General features: G+C 38.6%; 1 long non-coding RNA gene across 1 annotated transcript in view; it reads right to left on the bottom strand.

Moving 5' to 3' along the window:
* Positions 1-27,669, bottom strand: part of LOC136165174 (uncharacterized) — a 291,194-nt gene that overhangs the window by 54,284 nt on the left and 209,241 nt on the right. Inside the window, exon 3 of the long non-coding RNA XR_010662471.1 lies at positions 25,239-25,338. This is a non-coding gene — a long non-coding RNA (uncharacterized lncRNA). The remainder of the gene's footprint in view (positions 1-25,238; positions 25,339-27,669) is intronic.

The raw sequence follows: 27,669 nt of genomic DNA, 5'->3' as shown, positions 1-27,669 counted from the left end.
AAGGCAGAGAAAGAAACTGAATATTTAAAATAAGGTTGAACTTCCATGCAGAGGAAACAGTGCTATCAGCCTGAAAATAAACCTTACTGAAAGTGAGGTAACTTGAAAACTATTTTTTTTAATGCATATGTTCCTTATTTGATATAATTTATAGGAAAAATTTTAATAGTGTTTTCTATGAGATGACTTATAATGACTTTGAGTAATTTATCCAATTCTACCAAAAGAAATTTTAAAAAGTAGGCCGCCATTGTTAAGATCCTGATGACTGATGGGGAATTGAGCCCATTAGCAGCTGAGTGAGCATGGCCTGAGAAAATATCAATGAACCCATTAGGTCTTAAATTATGGTGTGAGGACTTAAAGGTGTGAAGTGAGATCAGAAATAAGAGTTCTGCTTTCATGGTAGGATCCCTATCTTTGATTATCTTGGGGGCAGGTAGACTGTCTTGCTCTCTTCCCCACTCCCCTTCCTCATCAGTATCCTAGAGTAAATAATACCCCAATAAAGTTAACATATATGGAAAATAAATCTACAGTTATCCCAGGTTATATTTCTCATATATTTAGAGAGCATGCCCACGTCAGTGGCCATGATTCATAAATAAAATGACCATTGCTCCTTAACCATGCTCTTAAAATTATGTACAAAAATAGCTACTTTAGTTAAATCCCTGCTGAGACCTTCTGTTGTCTTTGAATGATGATTCAGAAGGACTGTTTGGTGTTTAAAATCTTCAATACCTTCTTTTCTAGTCTTTTTTTTTTATTATTGTTTTGCATGGGAGAATAGAAAAAAAGTCTAAGTCGTACTGCCAGGGACTCACATTTGCATAATCTTTTTTTCAATGCAATTTAAAGGTGCCATCTTATGATGAAGAAACAAAAATGAAATCAGTCTTTGGCACAATGGGAATAATATTGTGTAATCCATAATAATTTTGCATAAAAGTATTTAATTTTAAGTGATTGTGATAACATCAATTGGTACTATCTTTGTATTTCTCCTGCTTTCATTAAGTTGCTCTTTTAGCTGTGTCACTAAACAGACAGAAGTATTGATAGGTATCTGAGCTTGTAAAAAATCAATGAGCAAAACTCATTGTGGTTTTTTCCAGTTTCTCCCTGCCCTAGATCTCTCCTCCCCTTGCTGCCTTTCTCTGTGGCCCAGGAGACTGATCCTTGCCCTTGCATCAGTCAGGCTCCAGTTAGTCCCCAGAGGGACAGTCAATGGGAAGCACTCCTCATAGCAGATTAAAGGAGGAGAGGGGAGTAAGAAGGTTGGGAAAATGTTTCCCTCTCCCTCTCTGCTCTGAGTGGCACCCCCAGCCCAACAACTACAGCTCCTTCTCATTTTTCAAGCTCTCTCTGATTCCAGATACATCATTTTCTCCCCATTTTCCTTTAAACCAGGGTGTGGTATTAACTTCCTGCTGTTGCCACTCTCTGTGTCTAATACCCTTCCTCTTTCCTACCCAAGTAAGTTACATCCTGCATTAAATTCTCTTTTATTGGCGTTTAATCTGCTTCCAACCAGGTCTTGACTGATCAAATTGTGAACTTGAAAGTAGATCAACTTAAACTTTTCCCATTCCAATCGCTTAATTCTGTTGAAATAGCTATGAAAATAACACCCCTTCTTTTTGTGTAATTGAGGCTGAAATGAAACAGTTCAACAGTAATGTAGCCAGAAGGGATCCTTAATATTGGTAATCATGGTCGTGAATGTTGTACACCTGAGAACTGCATCTCCTTGCTCCCACTTTGGGGTCACCTTTCTTGCTAATGGGAATGGTACATCACTACCTCTTACTGTAGTGAGAACAGAGAAGGAAAGAGCAATACTCAAAGGTTAGAGAGCAGTGTCAGAGAGGTAATACCTTGGAATCTGAGACAAAAACTCAGTAACACTGATCGGGTCTTGATTGAAATTTTTTACATTTTCATCAGAAATTTTTTGCATTAAATTGTTAAAATACTGCATTTTAAAATTATTCATCTTGGTTACTGAGTTTTTTGGTACCCCCTTGTATTTTATACCCAAAGTGAGTGCCTCGCTCACCTCCCCCTAGTCCAAACCTTTTTAGAAATAGCATGAAAATGGAAAGTTGTTGCAAATTGAAGGACAGCCAAGGTTAGACTATAGTACTGTTATTGAAGATGCAAATTTGGAATTCAGACACACGTGAATGTTTCCCCTACCACTTACTAGTTATGACCTTGGACAAATTTCTTAAACTCTCCCAGCCTCACTTTCCTCATTGTAAATTGAAGATAATAATATAGGTCAACAAACCCTAATCTATATTACAATATGTAAGGAGTTCTTAGAACCAAATGATCGTTCATACCTTTGGCACAAACTAATTTGCAGCAAATTCTGACTGAACTAAAGTAAGGCAATTCATAGTCTGTATTCATCCTATACATAAAGCAAATTACCTATGGGGTACTGCCTCAGATCTCACTGGGGGTGATACAAGCTAATGTTAGACTCACCATTTAGCCTGTCTGAAATCTGAAATTTCTGAATTCAAACACTTAGATGAGCCCAAGTGTTTCGGATAATGACTGTGAACCTGTCATAGCTCTCTGTGAGGATTCAATGAGATGGCACATGAGAGGACATCAGAGTGGACCTCCTGCTGACACGTGCTGGAAAACAAACTTTCCCAGAACCCTGGAAACTCAGAAGCAGAGATTCCATTTTAGGCCCAGACACAGCTTGCTGGAAGATGAGAACTTGCAGACACTGAGTTGGGTTCTAGAGGCAAAAAAGTTATATAAATCCTTCCAGAAAATGACATAAACCCTGACTATTAAAGGGCAGTGACATGGCAAGAATGAAGATGCGTCCTCTTTGTGTGGCCAGGGCCCCAGGCAGCTATAGGCTCTTGGTAGATTTTGGGGGGAAGCCAAGGAAGCCATGCTGGCGGAGGCTGTGTCTGCTCCTATCCTGGGTGGCTACCTCCCTTCTGATTCGGTTTGCATCTTTGGCTAATTAAATTAGGAACTTCATCTAACTGTGGAGTAGTGCAGTATGTGCCTTAGGAGTGGGTCTCTTCCTATCCATTGTAACCTGGCTGAAGCACTGCAGTGCTCAATAAACATGGCTTATTAATGTCATCTTAATCATGATTGTTTCCTAACTGGCAACAGGCATTTTTCAAAATTGAAGCTTTCTTAGAAATCAGTTGATTTACTGTATAATCTTTGAGCAATTGCAGATGCAGAGACTAAAATTTCACTGTAATTATGACTAAAAGCTTGATTGAAGAAAGTGAAAACGTCATCCCAGCCTGGGGAGAGATGGGCACTATATCAGCAGACCATGAATGATGAAGGGACATCTAGACCGGACTATGACAGAGACAATTCCTTTAATGGTAAATGACTAAGGATTTTATCAATTTCCAATAAGAATTAGAAATTAATTTCAAAGCCTGCTGTATATTCTTCAGAGTTACTTATTTTTAATTATGCTTAAATTAACTGGTAAGAACGGTATAGAGTTTTTATTTCACAGGATGGGTTTAGTCACTCTCATTTTTTTTTTTTTTTTTTTTTTTGCCTATCCATTGTCTTCATAATTTTAGATGATTAATCTGATTGAGGGCCCCATCTTCAATCAGAATTATAGTGCTCAGAATGGGCAACACAGATTAGAGTGACTCTCAATGGTAGTCTTGTATCAGGGAGGAGAATTACTTGTGAAGATGACTCAATGCATGGATACAAACACCCCCTCAGATTTGCTGCTGATGTTAAGAGGAGTTTGTGTTCCTAACAGAGCCATCTGACAAGATGAACAATGGAGCACATCACTTGACTTACTGTCCCTCAGCTTTATTTATAAAATTAGGAAGTTGAACTAAAAGATATTTTCAATTTATTTTCTTTTTGCAGAACTCTTTCCTTGCATTATTTTTAATTGGGAAGCCCAAACATAACATAAAAATAGAGGCTTTCTGTTTGAAGGGAGGTTGAGGTACAGGTGACCCTTCTTATCCCTAGAGTGTCCACCTCCTCTTAGTATAAGGTTCCAAAAGGTCTTATGAGAATCAATGGGCTAGATGGTTCCTAAAAAAGAATCCTTTTTGCTCTAGCACTCTAAATTCACAAACCTATGAGACTCTAATAGTTACCATTTACTACATGTCTAATGTTTAAGGCCTGTAGTAAGCATTAATACACAGTATCTTAATTGAGCTTTAGATAGACCTTTTGCAGGGAGAAATATCAATATGGTTGGATGGCATCACCGACTCAATGGATATGAATTTAGCAAACTCAGGGAGACGGTGAAGGACAGGGAAGCCTGGCGTGCTGCAATCCATGAAGCGGCAGAGTTGGACACAACTGAGCCACTGAGCAACGAGAAGAAAGGCCTTGCAAGGTAAGGATGATTTATCCCCTGAAACAGAGTAAGGAACTGAGGCTGTAGGGTGAAGTCACACAGCCGGTAAGTGCGTCTCCAGCCTTCAAGCTCCGATCAGTTGGTCCCCAAAGCCCATATGCAAACCAGCATGTCTATCAGGGAATCTGAAAGAGGGAAAACCAGCATGGTGAATAAATCGCTGGAAAGAGTCTGCCTGAAATTCATCTTAAAAGAACCTGGTATTTATCTTTCAATGTGTTAATATGGTATATCACATTGATTGATTTGCAAATATTGAAGAATCCTTGAATCCCAGTGACAGTTATTCAGTTTCACCAACTTACACCCTAGGAATCCAGATAGCAAATGATTAGGACACTTCTTAGGGGCTGTTACCCATCTCTGACCATTTCACTGTGGACGCATTTAGGGGAGCAGATAAGGGCATAATATGACTGTTCCTGCTGCCACTGGATAGCAGTCCTCAGGCAAGAAAAATGGGGAAATATTACTACTTTGAACAAAACATTAGACGGTGAGTCTCTTTTACAGAAAGATGGTCCCAACTGGATTTGAAAAGGATGGCCCTTACTTCTGTTTTCTCATTGAAATTCTTAACTATTAAGTACCTGCTTTGGCCACGCTTTATGAATATACAAAAATCTGGAAGTCCAAGATGGTAATTTTATTTAGGGTTTCTATCTACTACTTGGACAAATGACTTCTATATTAGTTCAGTTTTGTTTGTTTGCTGGTTGATTGTGTTTAATGATTATCTTTAAAGAGCTCTTGGCAGATCTGCCCAGACAATATTTGTAATTTCAAGTGTAAATCCAAACATTAGAGAGATCAGAACATAAATACTAACAATTTTCAAGCAGTGGCCTGAGGTTTTACATAGTTTTATGTAGGTTTTAGAGAAGGGAATGGCAACCCATTCCAGAAGATTTTAGGGCTTTCCAGGAGGCGCTAGAGGTAAAGAACCTGCCTGCCAATGCAGGAGACATGTGGGTTTGATCCCTGGGCCCAGAAGATCCTCTGTAGGAGGGCATGGCAACCCATTCCAGCATTCTTGCCTGGAGAATCCCCATGGACAGAGGAGCCTGGTAGGCTATACAGTCCATAGGATCTCAAAGAGTCAGACATGACTGAAGCAACTTAGCACACACACATGTAGGTTTAATGTAGTTTATGTAGGTTTTTCATGTAAAGGCCATTTGCTCCTCTCTATAATTCTTTAGGATGGTGGTTCAGACACCATTATGTCATTCCTCTTCTGTGCAAGGAGAAAGTATATCAAAAGGTTAAGAAACTTGTTCATAATCGTGCAAGTGACAGCATGACTTGAACTCAGGTTTCTGATTTAGAGTCAATATGCTGAGGCTATCTGCAAAAATCTGCCCTAGCCATCAGAAAGTCTCCATTTTAGTCACTGTCATTTCTCTGTCATTAGTTCCTAGCTCTAACAGATAAATATATAGTGGATGCTCTGGAGGTCTGACTGCCCCATTCCTTAAAGCTGATCACGTGGCATTTCCAGGTGGCGTCATTAGTGTTGTTAGTTCTAGAAATGCAGCCTATCTTACTCTGGGGCATCCGGCTACAGTTAAAGAACTTCTAGGTCTAGTCTGTTTGACAGTCCACAAGGTGGGCTATGAACACCTGATCCTATTAGGCTCACTGTGTTTTATAGATGTGGGGGGTTGATGGGGGGAGAAAATAAATAAGAAAAAAAACCACAGATTATGCAGTATATCTTATTTGCAATTTTCTGCTTTCTTTACTCCCAGTTCATCTCTTGTAGCTGAACCAACAATCTATCTCTTTCTAAATGAGGCTATTTAGCCAGCATACCCAGTGATATTTGTGCCTCATATAATAAATCCTCTGTTCAGAATGATCCTAATAATGCAATCTTTCCAACTTCGGGGGAGGAAAATTAGCCTTTTGTTAGAATAGGCATTTCTATAATTTGCTTTCAATCATTTGACTGTCAGTAACCACATATGTGGGCTTCCCTGGTAGCTCAGCTGGTAAAGAATTTGCCTGCAATGCAGGAGACCTCAGTTTGATTCCTGGGCCAGGAAGATCCCCTGGAGGAAAGCATGGCAACCTACTCCAGTATTCTTGCCTGGAGAGTCCCCATGGACAGAGGAGCCTGGCGGGCTACAGTCCATGGGGTCACAAAGAGTCAGACATGACTGAGCGACTGAGCAGACAGCACAACCATATATGTGCCTGAATCAACTTTGGATCAGACCTTAGGTTGGATCATTGGGAAGGAATATCAGGATGATGAAATAATAGAACAAACATAATCACAGCTCAGATGGTATAACACTGTCACCTTTCTCTTCTTAGCTTTTCAAACCCAGTTTTTGTCCCTATCAATGAATACTAAAATAGCATTATTAAAAGAGATTATTGACCTCCTAACCATCCAACCAATGGCCCTTCTTCAGTTCTTACTATTTTTGAACTCTACATAGCGTATGACTCTGGTAATCTTCTTAAAATGGTCTCCTTCTTTGAGTTTGGGGATATAAAGCTATTGTATTTTTTTCATCCTTCTCAAAGTCCTGAGTTTTTTTGTATGTTTTTTCTTCATTTGCTACTAATGTTGTTTTTCCTTTTCTCTCTATTTACCATCTATTTCAGATGTCACGTCTAGTTTCTAGCTCAAATATCGTTATATGGAAGACCTCCAAATAATTATAGCCCAAAGAAATAAAACAATGGGAAAAAGATACATAGGCAGTGAGTAATTCACACACTGCTAGTCACTCACTGGAAAGAGAATCTATGTGTTTCCTGGGAAAGGTATAGATTAGACTTAGAATTTATGAACTGTTCAAATTTTTATTCTTTGTTAAAGCTAATAGTGACTCCCTTCTGCTTCTGGAGTTTGGGCAAGTTTCTTAAATCCTCTTTACATAAACTTTGCCTCTTTTTTCTCCTTTCTGAAAACATAGGGACTTTTATTATCTGGATTTGACATCTATGTTAATATTAGAGTTACGGGGTTTTGAATATTGACTCATTTCTTCCATGTCATGCTCCATAGAAGTAGGCCAATGCCCAGACAAGACTTAAGCAAGAAAAACTTACAAAAACTAAATATGAACTCATATGAAAAATGTTAAAATGGAACTGTTTATGGTGTTTTTATGGATATCCTTCCCAAACCTTTACTTGAATAAAGATTTTTTTAATATATAAATTGAAACATCCATGGTAATTTTGAGGTAGAGAGTACTGAAAGGAAGATGGGTCCCTGACAACTTTCTAGTTCAACCTCAGTTTCCTTAATTCTGAAACAGAATTATTATAAATTCCTGTTAAGGTTCTCGGGGGTACTAAATGAAAAGATGTAAAATACTTAGGACATTTTAATTCTTATAAACATTAGTTAATCTTATAATAGTGTCTCCATAGTAGAAGAGGAGAATCAGGAGACTAAAATAAATCTAAATGATTTAAAGAAATCAGACTGTGATTTAACTGAAATCAGGAAGCCAAGTTCAAAACAGATCAAGATATCCTGTACTGTACTCCTATTCAGTATTGATGACAAGTATAATTAAAACTATTGTGTAAGTTTTCTTACTTGTGTAATGGGCTTCCCAGGTGGCTCAGTGTAAGGAACCCCCCCTGCCAATGCAGGAGAAGCAAGAGATGCAGGTCCGAACCCTGAGTCAGGAAGATCCCCTGCAGAAGGAAATAGCAACCCACTCCAGTATTCTTGCCTGGAGAATCCCATGGACAGAGGAGCCTGGTGGGCTACACTCCATGGGGGTCACAAAGAGTCAGTCATGACTGAACAACTGAGCACACATTTGTGTAATAAGGAAACGAGCTAAACAATATGGCAAAATCCAAAATGGTTAAAACCTCTCATACATGCGACAAGAAAAGTTAAGAATTTAAAGGCTGCCTGGGTGGTTTGTTGCTCTATGTAAGGTTATCAAATAGATTTTTGTATACTTGCTTACTTGCACCACTGGATTATTTGATCTTAGCTTTCTGGAGTGTGCTATTAGCCTATGAAATATTGAAAAGAATTTAAAGCCTGGATGTGAGCACAGGATAGTTACAAGAACCTGACCAGTGAACCTTATCAGGTTTAGATGCAGGAAGGTAGGGGTCAGGTGCTCTGTATCTGCCATCCGTGGTGGTCGGTGGGTACTCGATTGCATTTGCATAACTGTATGGATAGGGTTTTTTTTCCCCCGAGTCTCTCTGAAACAAACCTGAATATAAATGCTTTCTGCCCCCTGTGAGTCTTAGTAGACTCAAATCTTCTTGCAGTGAAAAGATGTTTCCCCTGCTTCAGAAATCAATCACTGCAAACAGCAGAGGGAACTTAAACTGCCTCATGTTGGTGTCAAGCTTAAAGAAAAGAAAAATAAAAATGTTGATACCTTGCTCCATGAGGATGAAAAGCAAAATCCTAGCAACTGACCTTTGACTGAGCAGTTATAGGAAAATGCTCTGTTTGCTCCCCTGAGCCAATTGAATCACAATGCTCTTTGTATCCTAGAAAAATATCAACTTCAGCTAGGAAGAAAAGAATAACTGAGGAGAATGTTTGAACAATGAATGGCTTCTTTTTAACCATATCTTTAGCAGGATAAGTCTAAAAGAGTAGGCCATTGACAAAACCCACAAAACAGCTAACCTATATTAGATTATTCCTAGAAGGTCTTGGATACATCTCCTAGAAAATGAACAAAGAAATCATGACACTATTTAATCAGTTTTCAATTATCTAGAAGTTGATAATCTTATTTGTGGGTGGTTCCTATCTCTATTCTTCTGCTGTCTCTGGCTGAATGCCTTTTGGCTATTACAGTGTCCATTTGCACTTCCATGTGAGGGGGCAGGGAGAGATGTCAGCAAGCATATAAACTGAGAGATCCGCTAAATGAGGCTTATGTATTAACTGTAGATCTAAAAATTCCATGCTTTTCTTGAAGTCATATTATGATGTCCTGTCAGCTCAAGGCTTTGTATTACCAGCATTCGATAAATATTACTATGAAGAAAGTATAGTATAGTGATAGAAAGCCCAAGGCATAGAGTTGGGTTACCTCTGTTCACATCCCATCGCTAAAGTTCAAGTTGAATGACTGACTTGCTAGACCACTTTATGCCTTAGTTTCCTTATCTGAAAAATAGCATTGTGATAGATTGTATTGTTCTCAAAGTACCGATTGAAGGGGTAAAGTATGGAAATGAGAATGAGCCAAGGGAGAGAGACTAATTAAATTCTGCCATATTCACAGCTCCCAACCAACAGTAACAAGGGCAGCTATTTATGGTGGAGAAAATATATACACTTTCCCAAACAGAAAGTTCACAGACCATGTGACATTCTTCCCAAGCACCCTTTCATTAATGTGATTAGTTCACCACAAAGAAAGTGAATCAATAATTGTTGTATGCTCCTTGGCAGGAAATAAATAACAAATGGGTCAACAATGTCTTCAAAGAGGAAATTAAAAAATACTTTGAAATGAATGAAAATGAAAATATAACTTTCCAAAACCTATGGGAAGCAGCAAAAGCAGTTCAAGAGGAAAGCTCACAGCAATATAAGCCTACCTAATAAAAAAGAAAAAGGTAAACAATATAATTTTACACCTAAAGGAATAGAAAAAGGACAGGCAAAGCCCAAAGTTAGTAGAAGGAAGAAACTAATAAGGATCAGAGATGTAATAGAGACCAAAGCAATAAAAATGACCAATGGACCTAAGAGCTGGTTCATTGAACAAAGAAAACTGATAAACTTTTAATAACACTCATAAAGAATGCATTTTGGCCCAAATAAATATAAGCAGAAATGAAAAAGAATTATTGATATAATAGAAATACAAAGAATCATGAGACTACTACTAACAATTATATCAAAATAAACAGGATAACCTAAAAAGAAATATATAAATACCTAGAAACTAACAGATCAATTACTAGTAAGGAGATAGAATCAGTAATTTAAAAACTTTCAACAAACAAAAGGCCAGGACTAAATGGCTTTACTGGTGAATTCTACTAAACATTGAAAGAAAAATTAATAACAATCCTTCTTAAACTTTTCAAGATAATAGAAAAGGAAGGAGCACTTCCAAACTCATTTTATGTGATCAGCATTACCCTGGTACTAACCAGTTCATTCAGTTCAGTTCAGTCACTCAACTCATGTCTGACTCTTTGTGACCCCATGAATTGCAGCACACCAGGCCTCCCTGTCCATCACCAACTCCCGGAGTTTACTCAAACTCATGTCCATCGAGTCGGTGATGCCATCCAGCCATCTCATCCTCTGTCGTCCCCTTCTCCTCCTGACCCCGAACCCTCCCAGTATCATGGTCTTTTCAAATGAGTCAACTCTTCGCATCAGGTGGCCAAAGTATTGGAGTTTTAGCTTCCGCATCAGTCCTTCCAATGAACACCCAGGACTTATCTCCTTCAGGATGGACTGGTTGGATCTCCTTGCAGTCCGAGGGACTCTCAAGAGTCTTCAACACCACAGTTCAAAAGCATCAGTTTTTCAGTGCTCAGCTTTCTTCCACGTCCAATTCTCACATCCATACATGACCACTGGAAAAACCATAACCTTGACTAGATGGACCTTTTTTGGCAAAGTAATGTCTCTGCTTTTTAATATACTATCTAGTTTGGTCATAACTTTCCCTCCAAGCAGTAAGCGTCTTTTTTAATTTCATGGGTGCAATCACCATCTGTAGTGATTTTGGAGACCCCAAAAATAAAGTCTGACACTGTTTCCACTGTCTCCCCATCTATTTCCCATGAAGTGATAGGACCAGATGCCATGATCTTAGTTTTCTGAATGTTGAGCTCTAAGCCAACTTTTTCGCTCTCCTTCACTTTCATCAAGAGGATTTTTAGTTCCTCTTCACTTTCTGCCATAAGGGTGGTGTCATCTGCATATCTGAGGTTATTGATATTTCTCCCGGCAATCTTTATTCCAGCTTGTGCTTCTTCCAGCCCAGCGTTTCTCATTATGTACTCTGCATGTAAGTTAAATAAGCAGGGTGACAATATACAGCCTTGTTGTACTCCTTTTCCTATTGGGAACCAGTCTGTTGTTCCATGTCCAGTTCTAACTGTTGCTTCCCGACCTGCATACAGGGTTCTCAAGAGGCAGGTCAGGTGGTCTGGTATTCCCATCTCTTTCAGAATTTTCCACAGTTTATTGTGATCCACACATATCAAAGGCTTTGACCAAAGACATAACAACAACAACAACAAAATTACAGACCAATATTCCTGATGAAGGAAGAACAAAGGTCCATCTAGTCAAAGCTATGGTTTTTCCAGTAGTCATGTATGGATGTGAGAGTTGAACTACAATGATGGCTAAGCGCTGAAGAATTGATGCTTTTGAACTATGGTGTTGGAAAAGACTCTTGAGAGTCCCTTGGACAGCAAGGAGATCCAACCAGTTCATCCTAAAGGAAATGAGTCCTGCATATTCACTGGAAGGACTGATGCTGAAGCAGAAACTCCAATACTTTGGTCACCTGATGCGAAGAGCTGACTCATTTGAAAAGACCCTAATGCTGGGAAAGATTGAAGGCGGGAGGAGAAGGGGACGACAGAGGATGAGATGGTTGGATGGCATCACTGACTCAATGGACATGAGTTTGAGTAAACTCCGGGAGTTGGTGATGGACAGGGAGGCCTGGCATGCTGCAGTCCAGGGGATCGCAAAGAGTTGGATATGACTGAGCGATTGAACTTAACAGAATTGAACTGATTCCTGAAGAACATAGATGCAGAATATCCTCAATGAAATACTGGCAAACAGATTCCAACAATACATTAAAAGATTATATACCATAGCCAAGAGAAATTTATTCTGGTGGTACAAGGATGGCTCAATATCCACAAATAAGTCAATATGATACACCATATTAACAAAATGAAGGATAAAAATTATATGATCATCTCAAAAGATGCAGAAAAAGCACTTGACAAGATTCAATGTCTATTTATGATAAAACCTCTCAACAAATAAGTATAGAGAAGACATACCTCAACATATTAAAAGTCATACAAGACAAGCCCACAGCTAACATCATACTTAAGAATGCAAAGCTAAAACGTTTTCCTCTAATATTAAGAACAAGACAAGGATGCCCACTTCCACTGTTTTTATTCAACACAGTATTGGGAGTGTTATAAACACAGGAAACTTGTAAGACAAAGAATTAGTAATCCAAACTGGAAAGGAATAAATAAAACTGTCAGAATACACGATAGAAGAATACATGATAATATGTATAGAAAACTCTAAATATGCCACCAAAAGACTGTTAGAAGTAATAAATTAATTCAGTAAATTTGCAGGATATAAAATTAATATACAGAAATCATCAAGGAAATGCAAATCAAAACTACAAAGATATCATCTACACCTCTTAGGGTGGCTACAATCAAAAAGACAAGAAATAACAAATGTTGGCAAGTATGTAGAGAAAAATAAACCTTAGTGCACTGTTGGTGGGAATGTAAATTGATACTGCCTCTATAGAATCAGTACCGAGTTTCCTCAAAAAGTTAAAAGTAAAATGACTACATGATCCAGTAATTCTACTTTGGGTATTTTTTCAAAGAAATAAAAACATTAATTCAAAAATAATTATACTGTCCAACATTCATAGCAGCATTATGTAAAAGAGCCAAGATGTGGAAACAACTTAAGCGTCCATCAATAGATGAGTGGATAAAGAAAATGTGGTGTATTCATACAATGGAATAATACCCATAGGAAAGAATGAAGTCCTGCTGTTTGTGACAACATGGGTGGGCGTAGACAGGATTATGCTGAGTGAAATAAATCAGACAGAAGAAGACAAATACTCTATGTGATCACTTATATGTAGAATCTGAAACAAACAAGCGAAAACAGTTAATGAAGAAACATAACAAAACAGAGGCTACCTGAATAGACACAGGGAACAAGGGTGGTGTCAGACAGGAAGAGAATGGGGAAGATGGGAGAAATAGGTGAAGGGCATTATGGGGTACAAACTTCCACTTACAAAATAAATGTCACAGCATGTAATGTACAGCATAGGAAATACAGTCAATAATATTGCAATAATTTGTATGTCATACATCTGAAACTCACATGATATTGTAAATCAATTACATGTCAATTAGAAAGCATGCACAAAATCAAAACCACAATGAGGTACCATTACACGCCAGTCAGGATGACTGCTATCCAAAAATCTACAAGCAATAAATGCTGGAGAGGGTGTGGAGAAAAGGGAACCCTCTTACACTGTTGGTGGGAATGCAAACTAGTACAGCCGCTGTGGAGAACAGTGTGGAGATTTCTTAAAAAATTGGAAATAGAACTGCCACATGACCCAGCAATACCACTCCTGGGCATACACAACAAGGAAACCAGATCTGAAAGAGACACGTGCACCCCAATGTTCATCACAGCACTGTTTATAATAGCCAGGACATGGAAGCAACCTAGATGCCCATCAGCAGACGAATGGATAAGGAAGCTGTGGTACATATACACCATGGAATATTACTCAGCCGTTAAAAAGAATTCATTTGAATCAGTTCTAATGAGATGGATGAAACTGGAGCCCATTATACAGAGTGAAGTAAGTCAGAAAGATAAAGAACAATACAGTATACTAACACATATATATGGAATTTAGAAAGATGGTAACGATAACCCTATATGCAAAACAGAAAAAGAGACACAGAAGTACAGAACAGACTTTTGAACTCTGTGGGAGAAGGCGAGGGTGGGATGTTTTGAGAGAACAGCATGTATATTATCTATAGTGAAACAGATCGCCAGCCCAGGTGGGATGCATGAGACAAGTGCTCAGCCTGGTGCACTGGGAAGACCCAGAGGAATCGGGTGGAGAGGGACGTGGGAGGGGGGATCGGGATGGGGAATACATGTAACTCCATGGCTGATTCATATCAATGTATGACAAAACCCACTGAAATGTTGTGAAGTAATTAGCCTCCAACTAATAAAAAAATAATAATAATAAAATAAAATAAAATTTCCAAAAAAATTTTAAAAATAAATAAATAAATAAAAAGCATGCACAAAGAAAGCAGGAAGAAATTAACAAAAAATAAACAATAAAATGGTGAATTAAAACCAGAAAAACCACAGATTTAACTAGTAAACACAAGGATGAAGAGTGTGAGGAGGATAACATTACTTACCACATCCTGAGATTCTCTTCAAAAATCTCTGAAATATTCTTCCTCCTCAAATCTCCAATATTTTCCTTTCTCCCATTGATACAAAACATAAAATTTTGCTTAGAAATAATACATGTTCCTAAAATGTATTATTATTTCTAAAATGGATAGAGTGCTCTTAGAATTCAGCTCAGCCAAATTAATGTCACCAGACTCATACTAGGTAAGAAGGACTGGCATTCAAACAGGAGAAGGTCACTGTTCAGGCTAATAGGGAAGAGAGAGCTATACAGAGAAATGCAGTTTTAGGGTAGTCAGCATTAGATAACAGAGTTAAGGAAACAATAATAATAATTTATTGTTTTCCTATTGCAATTGTATTCCTATTTAGACAATTTACTAAACAAACTTTAGCCAGGAAAAACAAAAACTGAAGTGACACGATTTGAATTACAATTGTGTATTAATATTGTAAAACCTATGACAAATCACTCAATTTTCTTGTGCCTCAGCTCCTTCATCTCAGAAACTAGGAGAATGACTGTACTCACAGTACTGAGCTCACAAGGTAAGAGGTTCAATGAGATAATGTTCCTGAAAACCCTTTTAAATGTGCTATGTGCAAAAGTTATTTTCATTAACACCATTAACATCAAAGTGTGAATGATTGTGAATTTCACAAGTATATTTGAAGTTCACACTCCCCTGGCTCTTGAAAACCATCTTTAGTCACCACTTTTTAAGTCAACACTTTCTTAAATGAATAGTGTACAAAGGATCTTGATTCCAAATTTAACAGCTACACTCCATCTTAAAACCATAGTCATACCTCAAATTAGTCCAGTGTATTGTCCAGAGAGTCAAGTTCTTTGTAACACAAATATTGAGGCTATTTAGGATATGTTGTGCTTACTCTTTTAGACTCCATTATTTAGACATTCATGTTAATCATATAATTGTAATGTGATTACATAACAATAGAAGTTCTTCAAACTGACCTCAGGTTAACAGATTCTGTTGATCCACAGATTTCTGCTACAAGAGGAATGCTCATGAATACACCTTTTGAATGCTGACATTCTTTTCCCATATTTGAGTGATATGCTAAGAGTCGATGTCTATTCCCAAACTCTTTAGATGGGTTTTACTGATAATTATAATTATTGCTATGTACTTAAATTTATTAATATTTGAATAAACTAAAAATGTAAGTGGGAGAAATAGAATTGTTTCCATGAACTTGAGGTTGAATGTCTTAGAAAAATTCAAAAATAGGCAATCAATTTAAAAATTCACTATGAAATGAGTTGTGGACAAGATAATAATATATATAAAGTTAAGAGGGAAGAAGACAATAAATCCTAAAGGATTCTGAGCCAGTATTGTATCAGAAGTATCTCACTTAATCTACTTTCAAGAATATGGAGGACTTCCCTGATAGTCCAGTGGCTAAGACTGCGTTACCAATGAAAGGTGCCCAAGTTCCATCCCTGGTCAGGGAACTAGACCCAATGTGCTTTAACTAAGAGTTCTCATGCTGCAACTAAAGATCCTATGCGCCACAATTAAGATCTGGTATAGCCAAATAAATAAATAAATACTTTTGAAAGTTAAAAAATTTTCTAAAAAAAGGGATTTGGAAATTTAGGATCATTCCTTATGACTAATACAATAAAGTAAATCAGAACTTTTATCAATGGACATGAAGAATAGAGGAAGAATAGAGTCTAAATGGCCAAAGAATAGACCTGAGTACTATCTCAAAAATTGTTGAATGAATATACTCTTCATGTCTTAAAATTTAACATTTTTTAATGTATATAGGAATTGTTTTTATGACTCTCTGTTTTGACTTTTTTAAATAAACTGAACAATTATGCAGTATTAAAATAATAGTTTGTAAACTGGAAGTAATTCAAAATGAGAACAAATATTATAAGAACACATACAATTATTTTAAAATTCCACTAAATAAATAAATATGAATTAATTCCCAATTCAGCCTCAGGTAAAATAATAGACACTTTGGGGAATAGAAACACGAGTAAAGTTAAGTAACCACTTTCAAGGCCCCAAAAACTCACAGACCTCTTAAAATATGGGAAAGTTCTCAGATCCCTTTGTACCCACTGTAGAACTGTAAACACAGGCCTTTCCAGCTGGCGCTAGTGGTAAAGAATCTGCCTGCCAGTGCAGGAGACATAAGAGACACAGGTTCAGTCCCTGGGTGGGGAAGATCCCCTGGAGGGGGGTATGGAAACCCACTTCAGTATTCTTGCCTGGAGATTACCATGGATAGAAGAGCCTGGCGGACTATGGTCCATAGGGTCACAAAGGTTTGGACATGACTGACGTGAGTTACATGCACTCAGAAGTATAAACAAAGAAGAGAGCATTTTTGTTTACTACTCAGTTCTATAAGGATGAAAGTTGCAACCTGCTGCAGTCCTGACCAACAGTGAGCTCTGAAAAAAAAAAAAAATGAAGATAACAGGATGAAGCACTCTGTGCTTTGGACCAGCAGCTCCCTTAGATGGATGTTTATCTCAGGAAGGATTTTAATGAACCCTGATTATTGCATCTTCTCCTACACCGAAAAGCTCTAAGATCATTAAATTGAGATATTGCTTCTTGACTAGCAGTAATCTTTTACCAAGATGTACACTTGAGGGCAGGCTTCCCCAGTGGTTCAGTGGTAAAGAATCCGCCTGCAATGCAGACTTGCAGGAGATGTGGGTTCGATCCAGTGGTCGGGAAGATCACCTGGGGCAGGAAGTGGCAACCTACTCCAGTATTCTTACCTGGATAATCCCACAGACAGAGGAGTCTGGGGAGCTACAGTCTATGGAGTCACAAGAATCAGACATGACTGAATGACTAAACAGCAAATATAAGCACTTGAGGGTGTGCATTCCCTAACCAAAAAATCATGTATCAATTGGCTTCTCTCTCTACTTTTCAGAATAGCTTCCTCAACTGAGTGGCTGTCATCTGGGCTTCAGTGAACCTCAGTAAAACCCTGAATAAAATTTAACACACAACTTTCATTTCTCTTCACTTCAAATGGCATCTCGCCAATATCTTGCACCCAAAAGCAATGTAAACCCTTCCTCATTCTAGTTCAGAATATATGGCCACTGACTCAGGAAATCTAACATACCATAAATTTAACTCATCACCTATTTTTAAAACTATATTCAGGTAACTTTTGAAAAAGTGAAAAGACAAAAAAAAAATGATATAAATTCTTTGTCATTTTCAGCTACTTCCCTAAAACTAGATACATTTGCTATTTATCTTTTTTTTTTTTTTTTTAAACTCATCAGCGAATTTTCAAGGCAATTTGAGTTCACTTTTTGTGAAAGAGTCTTCAGGAAAATACTCTGTCAAGGGCTTTGGGACAATCAAGATAAATGACACTTCTACATTTCACTCATACTAATCACCTTTTTATGAATCCGACCAAAAGAATGCATTTCTCTGTGCTAGGCGGCTCTGTATACAGTCCTAATGGTGCTATCTTCTGAGTCCTCTCTGCTTCATGCATTATACTTCATGCTCTATCCTGTTGCATCCTTTCCACCTGAAATTCTATTCTCAGAACAATTCTGCTTGGGATTTTGGATACTAGAGATTAAAATTTTGAAAGAATGACATAACTGATTTTCATGCAATCTTCCTCACTGCCATCTTGTAGACATTGATATTTGCCTATTTCTTCACTTAAAACTTAGATCATCTGTATGGATATATATATATCCTCTCCAGTGAAATTGGCTTCTTCAAAACCAGTTTTCACAACTATAAGCAGAAGAGTTGGATCACATGTCCGCCAAAGTCCTTTCAAATTCTCTGGCACTATGAGCATATCTTTTATATTTGTTCTCCTTAAAAACATTTTTTTAATTCCTACTGTAAGGTTAGGTATTATTCTTGATGTTGGGGAAACAGCAGTGACTGAGTGTATAACAAGATTCTGGCAGGAAAAGAAAACCTTACCACAGATGATATATATATATATATATCTCATGGATTTGGAGGAATTTGAGGTTACCCAAATTCTGTTTGCTGTCAATATTTTCCAAAATCCACACAGATAATATGAAAGAAAGGAAATATTAGAATGAAATAATGGTATGGTAAAATTATCAAAGAATATGTTTTTTTATTGGAATACAATTGCTTTACAATGTTGTTAATTTCTGCTGTACAACATGAATGAGCCATATGTATACATATGTTCCCTCCTTTTGAGCCTCCCTTCCATCCTCCCCCATCCTCTAGGTCATCAGAGAATAGGTCTTTAAACTTTCTCTACACTAGGCTGGAATAGAAAGGAATCATAAATAAGATTAAAATTTGATTATTAACTTGATGTGATTGATGTGGTGGGAAAAATGACAAGGTCGGAGCTGACTTCTGGTTTTTCCACGTTTTTGTATTTGCTAGAACTTCAGATAATGAGGGTTTGTTGTAAAAATATATATGGAAAAAAGAACTAAGGGAATTTTTGCTAACCTAGTAACAGATATGTTCTGCACCTCAAAGGAGAGGAATAAAGTTTGAGAATTAGATGATTTAGGAACCAGAGTCATTTTACCACCAACATTAACTTGTCATTCTTTAGTTAGACAATCTCTTGCCAATATTATGACTCAGCTCCTCTCTCTAGCTCTACTGCTGGGTATCTTTTAGTTTCTGCTTAGTCATGACATCTGCACTTTGAACTTGAATGCATTCACAACCTCTGCACATTCAGTCTGTCTTTCAGCCACTACCATCTCTGTTACCTGACTTTTGGGTCTTTTCCAGCATCAGCTGTCATCACCAACTGGAACACTCTCTTTGCGTTTTGCACTCAAATTCTCCAACAGAAAGAATCAGTCTTCATTTTGTTAGGGCAGAGTTCTCATGCCAGATTTCTCATGGGCTGCTATCAGCCAATAGATGGATCCATGATACAACAGTCCGTTTTCCAGCCCTGACGTAATCCGCTGCTGCTGGTGGTACACAATCATAGGATAACTGCCTGTGCTGTGTTATTTACGTCCATCTATCAGTACCTAGAGCTGTGCCGAGAGCCCAGACTTCCTCCTCAGTGAACTTGGCTTCCTCGAGGCCTCATTTCCACATCTATAACAGGAAACGTTGGACCATATGTCCTTTAAAGTCCTTTAAAATTCTAAGGTGCTATGAGTATATATTTTGTATTTGTGCTCTTTAAAAAAATTTTTTTAGTTACTACTGTGAGATTAGGTATTAGTCTCAATGTTGGGGAAACTGCAGTAACTGAGGCAGACCAAGTGTATAACAAGATTCCAGCAGGGAAAAAAGAGAAAAAGACTTAACCATGTATGAGCGAAAGTGGCTCAATCATGTCCAACTCTTTGTGACCCCATGGGCTGTAGCTTGCCAGGCTCCTCAGTCCATGGGGTTTTTCAGGCAAGAATACTGGAGTGGATTGCTATTTCCTTCTCTAGGAAACCTTCCCAACCCAGGAATCGATCCCAGGTCTCCTGCATCATAAGCAGTTTCTTTACTGTCTGAACCATCAGGGAAGCCTATCCTATATGATACCAACTAAACTGTTTTCATGAAAGAGCTTCTGAGATTATGTTAGGAAATGTTTAGGGAATAGATGAGGAAAGTTGAGCAGCAAGTGTGAGAAGCCACTACCACATCTAATGTTAAGTGGGCAAGGGGGACACGACATTCAATCAATGAGACTTTGAAACTTAGAGGAAGAGATGCCTGGAAGAAACAATAGTCACAGGAGATACAGATATTGCCCAAAGATAAGGAAGCTGCCAGAAAAAGTTCTTCAATACCTCTCCTCACACTGTAGTTTACCACGGTTTCCCACTGGCCAAATACAACTGAAAATATGAGAGAAAATGATTCAAAGTGATACAGTCTTTAGCCTCAGAGAGAACAATGCAGACCCAAGAAAATGGAAAATGGTTGGGGGAGGGGGAACCAAATGGAAAATAATCGGTGCACGGATCTTACTGTCAAGAGGAGTCAACAGATAACAAAATTAAACTAAAATAAATACAAAAGAGAACAATGAATTAACTTTTAGTTTATTATTCTTTTCCCTTATGACTTACTAGAAGACACTGAAATAGTTCCCTCTGCTATACAGTAAGCTCTTTATGTTTATCCATTCTATATGCAATAGTTGGCACTTGCTAACCCCAAAATGCCAATCCAACCCTCCTCCCCACCCCACTTGCAACCACAAGTCTGTTCTCTGTGTCTATGAGTCTGTTTCTGTTTCATAGATAAGTTCATCTGTGTCATATTTTAGATTTCACAAATAAGTGGAATATGGTATCTACTATGGTATTTGTGATACCATATGGTATAGTATCATATGGTATTCGCCAGATATCATATCGCATTTGCCTTTCTCTCTCTGACTTACTTCATTTAGTGTGATAATCTCAGGTTCATCCATGCAGCTACGAATGGCATTATTTCATTTTTTATGACTGAGTAATATTCCATGGTGTGTATACACACACACACACCGCGTCTTCTTTATTCATTCCTCTTCCAATGGATAATTAGGCTGTTTCCCTGTCTTGGCTACTGTAAGTGGTGCTGCTATGAACATAGGGGTGCATGTATCTTTTTGAATTATAGTTTTTTCTGGACATTTGCCCAAGAATAGGATTGCTGGATCCTCCAGAAACTCTACTTTTAGTTTTTTGAGGAATCTCCATGTTTTCCATAGTGGCCGCACCAATTTACATTTCTACCAGCAGTGTAGGAGGATCCCTTTTCTCCATACCCTCTCCAGTTTAGACACACTCTTCTCTTTTAATACCTGTCAGTTCTGCATAGCTTTTGAAATTCATAAAATAGAGATTTTATATTCATTCTTTTCAGTCTTGCTTTTTACGCTCAATAATACTTTTTAATATTTACCCATGGTGACACAAATTGTTGTAGTTCAACTTCACTGTTAAAAAATGCTTCATTTTATGAATACTGTATAATTTGTTTATCCATTTTCCTAAGGACATTGTGTTATTGCCAATTTGTTGCTATTATGATACTGGTGCAAATATTCATCTATCTCTCTTTTGGATACATAAGCAGGTATTTATTTGTGATATATAATGCATGCAAGAATAAAATTGGTATATTATGTAGACTGTGCATGTTAAACTTCATAAAATAGTACCAACTTGTTTTTCTTACTGGCTGTATCTGTGTATGCTCTCACCAGCAACATTTAAAAGCTTCCCTTGATTCCTGGACTCTCTATCATTAGATGCTATGGATTAAATGTTTGTATCTCTCGCCAAATTTGTATGTTGAAATCCTAGACTCCAAAGGGATGCTTACAAGTAGTCCTGAATTATAACTTGAGATATCACCATGATAAGAAAATAAGATGGACACTTGGCCTAACAGCTACTAAGACTTACTATTAATAGAACATCATTTATAATATAAACTGTATTGTATTAACACATAAATAGAAAAATTGACCAACAGATCAAGATGACTGTGAGATAGACTCACATTTCAGAGTTGATTATATAATAAAGATGGTGCCATGAGTTAGACTGTTTAGTAAATGATGATAGGAATACTGTTCATTTGGAGAAAAATTCGTACATACTATCGCCTACAAGAATGAAGCCCAGATTTATCAAATAAATAAATCAAAATAAACCACAAAGGCAGAAGATAATGTACCCTAGGGTACATTCCCTAGGGTTAGGGAAGAACTTCTTAAACAAAACTCCAAAATCATCGTTAATAGCTTTAATCACATCAAATTAAGAATTTCTGTGAATAAAGCTAACATAAAAGCTGTTGCAGAGAGATTATTTTGGCCGTGTCTAAAACCACAAGGAAATTATTATCTAGAATATACAAGAAACTCATGCAAATGAAAAAAGCATAAGAATCTCAAATTTCAAAAATGAGTAAAAGATATTTGAGTCAATTCAAAGAAGCCCAAATATATAATCAGTGACAAAAATCATTAGCAATCAGAGGAATGCAATTTAAACTAAAAAAAAAAAGAGAGAGAGATTGCCTTAGATCCATCATATTCTAAAAACAGAGTATTGAGTGAAAAGCCATCATATTCCAAATACAGAGTATTGAGTTAAAAAAAAAAGAAATCCAATGCTATCTACATAAATCACAACTCATGAAATAATTCATAGCTTACACTAATACTTTAGAAAAGAGGAATATACATCAAATATGCTGTGGGGAGTTAGGAGTGAGGAGTGGAGCAGAGGCCTTGCAAAGAGCAATGATTCCAGATGCCCAGAACTGCAGAGGATTGATTACTAAGGAGCCCTCGGCTCATTAAAACGAAGCAAGACCACAACACCCAGATGAAATCCTACTGAGTCATCTTAAATTCCCGATTCCATCATAAGAGTCCTACCCACCAGACACCCAGCTCGGGAACTCACCATCCCCTGAGCTCTTCGTCTCCCTGGGAATCTCTTGGTTCCTCACAGTCGTAATCATCCTTCTAGAGGCTGAGAGTAAAATGACTCTATCTAGTTTTCCAAGTATCTATATTCTTATGGAAATATAGACCAGAATAAACAAGTGACAATTTTTTTTTTAAATAACTGAAATTTTAACCAAAACTTTTTTCTCTCATCGTTCCCCACCTCTTCCCCCCAGCCTTTCACTCAGTAGAATTCATTGCCTCGGGGAAGGGATCATACAGCAGAGAAGCAGAGAAACTTTTTTGGTGTTAAAAGCATAACTATGAAGTCTATAACTTCTAAGCCATAAAACATTATCTTTGGGAAGCCAGAGAGCGAGCCAGGCCAGCCTGTCCTCAGACTACAAAAAGGTGACCAGGACTGTGGGGATCAAGCAGAGTCACAGCAGAAGCTGAGTTTAGAGGACAGTGCGTTCCTGGGCCCTGCGTCCTCTAGAACGGTGTCCCCAGAGGGAACCGGGAATCACAGATCCGACAGACGTGGGCCCCCAGCCCCAGGGGAGCACCTGGAGCCAGCAAGATCCCTGCGTCTGATCCCTCAGCCTGGCTCCCCAGCGTGGACCCAGAACAGGCCTGAGGCCACCTCACAGAGCATTTTGCAGTCATGCAGCAAGAGCTGTGTGCCAGAGAGCAGAGCCGAGAGGGCTGCTCTGAGAGCCGTTTGGAAGTTCACGGTAGATGCAGAGCGGTCCAGAGTCAGGATGGGAATAGGGATCCCTCCTATGAGTCTAGGTGGACGAAGAGGGATTTCAAGGAAAGGCTTCCTCCAGCCTGCCTTAAGTTCTGACCTGTCTCTTAGACATCACTCTGCAGATAGGACAGGGCACTCCAGTAAACCCATGGGCTCTCCATGTGGGACTAGCTCACCCCATAGCAGACATTTGGCAATATATGGAGATCTGTTTTGGGGTCACAGTTCACAAGTGCTACTGGAATCTGATAGGCAGAGGTCAGAGATGCCGCTGAACACTCCACGGTGCAAAGAACAACTCCCAACAAAGAATCACCCAGCCCCAAACATCAGCAATATCAAGGATTAGAAACTCTTCTCCAAGCTGAGATTAGACCTTGGCCACTTGGCACAAGAAAAGATTTATCATGTACAATATAATTGTTCATTTGTTTTAAATAAAGAAAATTACACCAAGTTCATGGACTAAAATGTGGAACCATATGGTCAGGAATATATCCATTCTCTCATATAAAATAATCAACAATGATCAGTTTTGCGTTTAATGAAATGGTTTTGAGTTGGGAAGAAAGGCTTAAGTAGCTTTAAAGCAAGATAAAGCACCTCACTTACAAGGAGGAAAGAGAATTAGAGACATGAAGACAGATGCTAGAAACTTACAACAACATCTGAAGCAAATGAGAGAAGGAGAGTGGGGAAGAGGAAAAATAAGCAGGTAAGTCTTCCATGGAGTAACATTCAGAAGAGAAGAAGGATGATATGGGGACCATGAGCATTTTTCAGAGAGATGAGATGGGTTTTTGTCCAGAATCTACAGTCAAAGTTTACTAAGAAGGTGGCCACAGAACTTCAGGTCAACATCAACATCCCATCAACATCCCAGAAAAATATCAGCAAAGGGAAAACTGGAAGGGCTTTCCAAAATAGCACAGTGAAAGCAAAAGCCAAAAACAATGAAGAGAAGGGAAAAATGCTAAAAGAGAAGGAGGAAGGAAGAGGAGAGAAGAATAGGGGAAGGGAGAGAGAGAGAAAGAGAGATCCAGAAACAATTTCAATGAGTAATAAAAGTAAGTCAGTCTGATGTTAATGACATGCCAAAGTGCTCCATTTTTATGCAAAAGCAAATAACTGTGAAGTATCCCCAACATAAACACTGATTAAAAGAGATTAAATGTCTTGGGATGAAATGTCATAATATTACACAGTGTCAGTTTGCGGTGTTCTCAAAATGTTAATGACCTCCAGCTTCAGCAGCTTCCATTACCAGCGATCTCAAGGGACAGCAACCTCAGCTCTGGGGCTCCCAGGAGGAGCTCAGAGCCTCATTCCATCTCCTTGCCATTAATAGATAAAATTTCACCGAAAATGATATGGTGACATTTGGCCATAATTCAGAAGGGACCACATATTTTAAAACGAATTTTTCTTTTATCAGAAAGTGCTTGAGTTTATCTTACCATTTCAATAATGTTCCAGACCTGATTCAGTCAGTCTTCGGTCCTCTTTGGAATAATAGTTTTCTATCCTCTAATGACATTTTCCCAGCAACAGTAGCATCTGCAGAAAATTTAGGAAGTGAGAGTTCATCATTTTACAAACTAATTCTGGAGCAAAAGCGTGGGTCAGGATGAATTTATAACTGTCTCATCAGGACTGATCCCAGAATTCTTCATGAAGTGTTAGTGTACTCTGAGGGGCCACGCCCCCTCATTTACTTTAATAAAAATAATCAGTACTTCCGAGCTCCACGACTATTTTTGCCTCCAAGCCAAATAAAATAGGCTAACACCCTGTGGCCACTTCATGGATTAGTCATTCTCTCCCACCTAATCTACTGACCCAGTTTCTCTCACGCAGCCGGTACATGTGCCTTTCCATCCAACTGGCGACACTTTTGAACATAGGAACCTCGATGGGTATGTACATTGCCTAGTAATATCTATGCCTCTGCAGTACAAAAGTGGGCTTTCCTTGTGGCTCAGATGATGAAGAATCTGCCTGCAATGCAGGAGACTGGGGTTCAATCTCTGGGTTGGGAAGATTCCCTGGAGAAGGAAATAGCTTCAGACATTTATTGTTGATGCAATTTTGTCTGCCTTTATTCAACAAATGCTCATTGAGTTTTTAGTAAGCACAAGTTTCTAATCAGTCTTTCCTCTCAATAAGTTTCTAACATCAGGAGTGGGGTCAGGGGTGAGAGAAAGAACAACACAGTGTGGCAGGACAGATCAATGCCTTTCCTAGGGCCAATCACAGTCCTTAGCGGGCTTCCCTGGTGGCTCAGATGGTAAAGCGTCTGCCTGCAATGCGGGAGACAAGGGTTCGATCCCTGAGTCAGGAAGATTCCCTGGAGAAGGTAGTGGCAACCTACTCAAGTACTCTTGCCTGGAAAATCCCATGGATGGAGGAGCCTGGTAGGTTACAGTTCATGGGGTTGCAAAGAGTTGGACACGACTGAGTGACTTCATTTTCACAGTCCTCAGTAATTAACATATGATGAGAAGTCTTTTAGCTGGAGACTTCAGGGGAAAACCTCAGGGTGAGTGGGTTATATAAAATGAACCTTGTAAATTTTGACAGAATGTTGACTGAGACGCACTGGCTGAAACAATCTATAAGCCCTGTCTGAACAGAATAGCCTATGGCCACATGTAACTCTATAAAGTTAAGTAAACTGAAATAAAGGTCTTTCCTGGTGGCTCAGGTGGTGAAGAATTCACCTGCAATGCAGGAAACCCAGGTTCGATCTCTGGGTCGGGAAGCTACCCTAGAGAAGGGAATGGCTACCCACTCCAGTGTTTTTGCCTGGAAAATTCTATGACTAGAGGAGACTGAAGGGCTAAGTCCATGGGGTTGCAAAGAGTTGGACATGACTGAGCACAGCCACACACACACTGAAATACAATTTAAACTCCAGTCACACTAACTTCACTTCAAGTGCTCACTAGCCACACAAGTGGTCAGCGGTGACCATATTGGATACTGGAGAAGAACATTCAGTTCAGTTCAGTTCAGTTCACTTGCTCAGTTGTGTCCAACTTTTTATGACCCCATGAACTGTAGCACGCCACGCCTCCCTGCCCATCACCAACTCCCGGAGTTTACCCAAGCTCATGTCCATTGAGTCAGTGATGCCATCCAACCATCTCATCCTCTGTCATCCCCTTCTCCTCCTGCCCTCAACCCTTCTCAACATCAAGGTCTTTTCAAATGAGTCAGCTCTTCCCATCAGCTGGCCAAAATATTGGAGTTTCAGCTTCAACATCAGTCCTTCCAATGAACACCCAAGATTGATTTCCTTTCCATACTTCAAAAAAATTCATCAGACAGCTCTGTTCTAAGTCAAAGAAATGGGATAATAACCCAGAGAGACTACAGGCATTTTACAGATATTTAGAAACTAGCAAACACTCCCCATTGGCTGGCATATAGGGTGAGAATAAGACAGTAGTGGTAGATAAGACTGAAAAGAGAAGTTGAAGTCAAGTCCAGTGAGTCTTGAACACATTCAGGTGGAATCAAGGGTTTGTTTGAGGTAGAGGACTGTGACTCAGAAGGACTGATTTTTGGTGATGTGTAGAATGATGACCTGGAGAAAGAACTGGGCAAGGATTCAACCCTGGCTGCACATTAGAATCACCTGAGGGGATTTTTAAAATCCCAGTGCCCAGGCCATACCCGAGAAGAACTAAATCGGAGTCACTGGAGGTGAGACTCAGGCAACAGTAATTTTTAAACCTTCCCAGGTGAGTCCAACGTGCCAAGGCACTTAGGGACAGCCAATGTTTTTACATGCCAGCATCCATTCTCTCACTTCTGTCAACAATAACCTCTATCCTTATTATGAACTTCCCCTTAGCATTTCTGCTCAATCCTGGTGGAGTTGCC

Source organism: Muntiacus reevesi, chromosome 3 (assembly GCF_963930625.1).
Source record: "Muntiacus reevesi chromosome 3, mMunRee1.1, whole genome shotgun sequence".
In the NCBI taxonomy this organism is placed as follows: Eukaryota; Metazoa; Chordata; class Mammalia; order Artiodactyla; family Cervidae; genus Muntiacus; species Muntiacus reevesi.
The sequence above is the reverse complement of the archived record's forward strand: the minus strand, read 5'-3'. Positions and strand labels throughout refer to the sequence as shown.